The sequence below is a fragment of the Echinops telfairi genome, unplaced genomic scaffold, assembly GCF_000313985.2.
Source record: "Echinops telfairi isolate 266 unplaced genomic scaffold, ASM31398v2 ScPeMD7_7467;HRSCAF=8505_1, whole genome shotgun sequence".
NCBI lineage: Eukaryota > Metazoa > Chordata > Mammalia > Afrosoricida > Tenrecidae > Echinops > Echinops telfairi.
The window spans coordinates 20,541,323-20,547,565 of NW_022111368.1; the positions used below are offsets into that span (position 1 = coordinate 20,541,323).

Sequence of the window (6,243 nt, forward strand, 5' to 3'; positions counted from 1 at the left end):
AGGTCATGATAGCAGGGTACAGGAGTGATGAGGCCTCCAGGGAACAGAGGTACATTAGTGCTCTACTGTACCCTGATTGAATCACCCCCTCCCTGCGACTCTTCTGTGCGGGGATGTTCCATTGTTCATAGATGGGCTTTGGGTCTCCGCCCTAACCCCCCTCCATTCTCACCAGTACATTTTTGTTTGTTTGTTTATTGTTTGTCATGAATCTTCTGATGCCTGTTGCCAGTCTCAATGGATTGCACTGGCTGGTGTGTTTCTTCCATGTGGCTTGTTGCTTCACTGTTGGATGGCTGTTTGTTTAACTTCAAGCCTTTAAGACCCCAGATACTATATCTTTCAATAGTTGGGCACCATTCTGTCTTCACCACACATGGTTATGCACCCATTTTGTCTTCAGCTATCATGTGTGTGTGTTGGGGGTGGGTCACCCCCCATCACAGAATGCCAATTTGTTAGAATAAAAGTGTTCTTGTATTGAGGGAAGGTATGAGCTGAGGCCCAAGGCCCATCTGCAGCTTCAGTGTATTGCCTTATAAATATATGTACATAGGCTAATACGACTATTTTTATGGATTAATGTATTTGCATAAGTGCACAACTTTTTAAATCTATTTATGTCTTTGCTTCCTAGAGCTTGCCTCTGTTTCCTTTTGCCTCCTCCTGCCCCGCCATCACTTTCCCCTTTCTTCCAACTCTTGGTGCCTCCTCTCCACTAGCTTGGTGTTGCTCTAATTCTCACAGGATCTCTACCCTCTCCTAGATGCTGGTTCCACTTCCTTAGTTGTTCCCCTGTCCCTGTTGCCATCCACTCACCACACCCTTCTCCCCACCTCCTTCTTCCCCCTCTACCTTCCGGGGCCATTGGCCCCATTGCCTTCTCCCTGGGCTTCCCTCCCATGGTCCAACACATATAATTAGGCAAACCATCCATGTCCTAGTTCGAACAATAAGAAAACATATGGTTGAAGAAAGAAAAGGGAAGAGAAAAAAATGAGAGAAAAGAAAAAAGGAAAAAAACCCTACATAGTTCCAGGTCTCTTTGCTAGTCCCCAGAAGACCCTCCCAATTGGTCCTGAGGGAGATCTGGGGGCTGCCTCTCCTCACCCAAAGTCCATTCTTGGGGCAACTCACAAAATGAGTGAAAAACTTTTAGACTGAAATTAAAAAAATATTCTGAGTCAACCTATGTTCTTGGATCACAAGACTCAGTTTTTGCTAATATTAAAATGTTTCTTTCAATTGATATACAGAATCAATGTAATCTCTATCAGAATTTTAGCAGGCTTATTTTTTAAGAAATTGAAAACTGAATAAAAGAATTCATATGAAAATGCATAACTCCTAAAATATCCCAAATGACTCTGATAACGAACAAACTTGAAGGACTTTGCTTTTTTATTTCAAAGCTTAATATATGATCATTAAGACAGTATGCTATTGGCATAAAGAGCTGGGTTTATATTTAGATATCTAGAAGGTAGGCTGATAGTGAAATAGAAATGGGTATGCATGTGGGAATCGAGATTGATGTGACTATAGCTAATGGTACAGCTATCAGTTTGTCATACTCTGAATCTATTAGTTATTCCATGGGAGAGAAAAATCAAGTTACTTGCTTCCATAAAGATGGAAATGTAGGAAATTTATGAGGCATTTCTATCATCTTATAGGGTTACTGTGAGTTGAAATTGAATCAATGGCACACAACAGCACAACAGTGGTTTGTGTGTTACTACGATGCTAAAATGCCATCAGTGTTTCAAATTCCAACAGGACACTCCATGGGATACAAATTTTAGATAAATTTCCATAGTAAAAGTAATAGCAAAAAATACCTCATCTACCTCTGAGAATCTACTAAAAACTTTATGACTTTCAGTAGAACATTGTTCAATTAACTCCCTGATGCTTACTTTCCTTTTATTCTCTTTCTTGTTTTAGTCTAGAGAACATTAAACTTTCCCATAATTACATTTATTTCTATCATTCAATCTTTCTCTTATTCTTTTATTGCATTGTTGTATTTTCATAATTAATATATTGCATTTCATTTTTTAACCAAAATATATTATTTAATTCTTGATTTATTTTCACTTTCTTTGAAATAAAATATGTGAAACAATGAATACATTCTCCTTATTATTTTAGTCATTATCCCAAAATTTGACAAATTATAATATTACCAGTATTATTTCTGAAAACATTTAGCTATATTTGTCCCAATAAATTAAAATTATTTTCTAATTGACAAATATGTTTTTATTGTATTAAAATATTCATTTCTATGCTCTATTTAATTGGATTATTATTAGAGATTTTATGATATATGGAAGGGGAGTGGAAATACACAAATTTGAGTATTTCTAAATTTTCATGGTAATACAGGGAAAATACATTGTGTATATAAGGAATGTTTATGCAGATGTAGAAATGCAATCTTTCGAATTAAAATTTTCAAATAACATATTTATGCTTTATAGTATCAAAGATAAGACATCGAAGGTGATAAAACTTTTCAAAATAATTATGCCTTTTGCTTTTCTTTTATGTTTCTAAGAGTGTTCTACTTACTATTTCATAATTATTAATGGCCACAATCTATACTGGATCTTTCATCAATATATATTTAGATTAAAAATCAATTATTTCTACCATATTTATTTGAATAAAATATTGTCAGACTGCGTGATTAAAAAATTTAGTTGAATAACATTTCTATATATTTTATGATATTTTGTTTATACAATAAACTTTTAAAAATCCAAATTTAGAGTCTATTCATTTAAATTGTGATTTAGACCCCCATGTATCAGTGATATAGATATTAGTGTATATACTCGAGTATAAGCCAGCCCGAATATCAGCTGAGGCACCTAATTTTTTTTTTTTTGACATTTAAAAAGAAAACACTTTTATTGACAGTTAGGGGTCATAGGACAGTTTTACAGGACAACAGATATAAAAGTCCCAAGACAACAGAGTGTACAATGGAACAGGTTAATACTCTTCACCCTCATCCTCTCCATCTGCACTATCTGCTCCCACCTCCACATAGTCCTTCTTGAGGGCAGCCATGTCCTCCCAGGCCTCAGAGAACACTCCTTCCTCCATCCCGTCACCCACATACCAGTGGACAAAGGCACGCTTGGCGTACATCAGGTCAAACTTGTGGTCCAGGCCTCAGCAACGCTGTGGTGTTGCTCAGCATGCACACAGCTCGCTGCACCTTGGCCAGGTCTCCACCAGGGACCACAGTGGGAGGCTGGTAATTAATGCCAACCAATGGGACACAAATCCACAAACTGGATGCTGCGCTTGGTCTTGAAGGTAGCAATGGCAGCATTGACATCTTTGGGAACCAAGTCACCACGGTACAATAGGCAGTAGGCCATGTATTTCCCATGGCGGGGGTCACATTTCACCATCTAGTTAGCTGGCTCAAAACAAGCATTGGTGATCTCTGCTGTTCATACTAAGCTTTCTCAGCAGAGATGACAGGGGCGTATGTGGCCAGAGGGAAGTGGATGCGGGAGGTAGGGCACCAGGTTGGTCTGGAATTCTGTCAGATCTACATACAGGGCACCATCAAATCTGAGGGAAGCAGTGATGGAGGACACATCTGGCTAATCAGGCGGTTAAGGTTGGTGTAGGTTGGGTGCTCGATATCAAGGTTCCTACGACAGATGTCGTAGATGGCCTCATTGTCTACCATGAAGGCATAATCTGAGTGCTCCAAAGTGGTGTGGGTGGTGAGGATGTAGTTATAGGGCTCAAATACAGCTGTGGACACCTGGGGGGCAGGCTAGATGGAGAACTCCATCTTGGACTTCTTGCCATAATCAATCGAGAGGCGTTCAATCAGCAGGGATGTGAACCCAGAACCGGTGCCCCCACCGAAACTGTGGAAAACCTGTGCACTGGTCAGCCAGCTTGCGGATTCTGTCCAGGACGAGGTCGACAATCTCCTTCCCGATGGTGTAGTGCCCACGGGCATAGTTGTTGGCAGCATCCTCCTTGCTGGTAATGAGCTGCTCAGGGTGGAAGAGCTGGCGGTAGGTGCCAGTGCGAACTTCATCAATGACTGTGGGCTCCAGGTTTACAGACACTGCCCTGGGCACATGCTTGCCAGCGCCTGTCTCACTGAAGAAGGTGTTGAAGGAGTCATCCCCTCCCCCAATGGTCTTGTCACTGGGCATCTGGCCATCGGCCTGGATGCCGTGTTCCAGACAGGAGAGCTCCCATCAGGCATTGCTGATCTGGACACCAGCCTGGCAGACGTGGATGGAGATGCACTCATGCATGTTGGGGCTCATACGGGCTTCTTGGGGTGAGAGGCGAAGAAAGGATGGCGACAGGAGCTTCCCGCTGACAGACTACCAAGGAGTCTGGGAGAGAAGTCGAGGCATCTAATTTTACCACAAAAAGTGCATTAAAAATGTGCTGAAACACTCAGCTTACACATGAGTATATATGGTACTGATAAATTTAGTCTTAATTCTCATATTTTATGCTAAAATGTCAATATTTCGAATCTTCTAGTTCACGAAATGTAATGTCTTTCTATTTATTTAAATCTTACTTAATTTCTTTCAGCAACATGTTTTCATTTTCAGACAAAAACTTTTTAAGCATGGTTTAAAACTATCAAGCATGGTTTACTCTTAGATATTTCATTCTTTTAGATTCTATTGTAGATGGGATTGTTTTCTTGATTTCTTTCCCAGATTATTCTTTGTTGGTGCCAAAGAAAGGGCACATACACAACTGATTGTGGTGTATTAAATTTGTATCCTGGGCGGAATTAATCAGCTGTATTAACTTTGGGGTTTCTTGGGGTTTTCTCTATATACAATCATTCCATCAGCAGCAAATATAGCTTTGATTCTTCCTTTCTGATGTGGATGACTGTTACAGTCTGACTGTTCTGGTTAGAGCTTCAAGTAACATGTTACATGTTGGTGCAGGTGCCATCAGACAGCTCTGACCTTCAACGACCCGATGCACTACAGAACTAAACACTGCACGCTCCTGCGCCATCCTCACAATTGTTCCTGTGTCTGAGCCCATTGAAGCAGCCACTGTGTCCATCCATCTCACTGAGGGCCTTCTTCATTACCCGCCCCCCCCTACTTTACCAAACTTGCTGTCCTTCTACAGGGACTAGTCTCTCCTCATATTATGTTCAAAATGTGTAAGAGGAAGTCTTTTCATCCTTGCTGCTAAGGAGCACTCTGGCCTTACTTTTTCCCATACGGATCAGTTTGTCCTTTTAGCAGTCCACAGTACTTTCAGTATTCTTTTCCAGCACCACAACCCCTTCGCATCTGTCTGTGGTCTTCCTTATTCAATGCCCAACTTTCCCATGCATGTGATGCAAAGGGGAGTACCATGGCTTGCGTTAGGTGCACTTCAGTCCTCATAGAAACATCCTTGCTCTTCGATCTAGTAAAGGGGTTTTGTACAGAAGATTTAAAAATGCAATGTGTCTTTTGATCTCTTGACCACTGCTTCCATGAGCATTGATTGTGGATCCAAGTAAGATACAATCTTTGCGAAATCTACCTTTACTGTTCCTGATTTTAGAGAAGAGAACATTCGGTTTTGCACCATTAAGTATGCTATCTGTTTTTCAAAGAAGTCCTATATCATAAGGCGGAATTTACCTTCTATTCCTATTTTACTGAGTAGAGAAACTATGCAGTTCATTATATATTTATATAAAATATTGATTCATTTTATTAGCAACATTGTAATTTATAATGCAATATTTGATGTTTTAATTGTTCTTTAATGCTATGATTTTTCTTTAAAAATCACAGGCAATTTTAAAATGACTTTCAATTTTTTGACTTTTAATTATCCTCAAATTTTCAAGCAGTTTGTTCTTCCAAAAAGTTCATTGATACTTTTTCTTTATGTAGCTATGTTTCAGAAGCCTTGATGGTTAATAGTTACCCATGGGGCTACTAACTCCAGTGTCAGCATTTTTTAACCACCAGCTAGCTCCATGGAGGTAAGATGAGGCTTTCTAGTCCCATCATTTCAGAAATCCACCACGGTAGCTCTTTCCTGTCTTACAAGGACACTATGAGTCTGAATTGACTTGATGACAGTGAATTTTTTTGTTTATTATTTATTATGTTTCATAGATTTCCATTTTGTCATGTGTGAATATCTAATGCTATTAGCTGTGTTAGACAGGGTTCTCTAGAGAAATAAAACCAGGACATTTATGAC

General features: G+C 39.6%; 1 pseudogene; it reads right to left on the bottom strand.

The window, feature by feature from the left end:
* Nucleotides 1-3,003: 3,003 nt before the first annotated feature.
* On the bottom strand, nucleotides 3,004-4,307 carry LOC101654181 (annotated as a pseudogene).
* Between the last annotated feature and the right edge of the window lie 1,936 nt (nucleotides 4,308-6,243).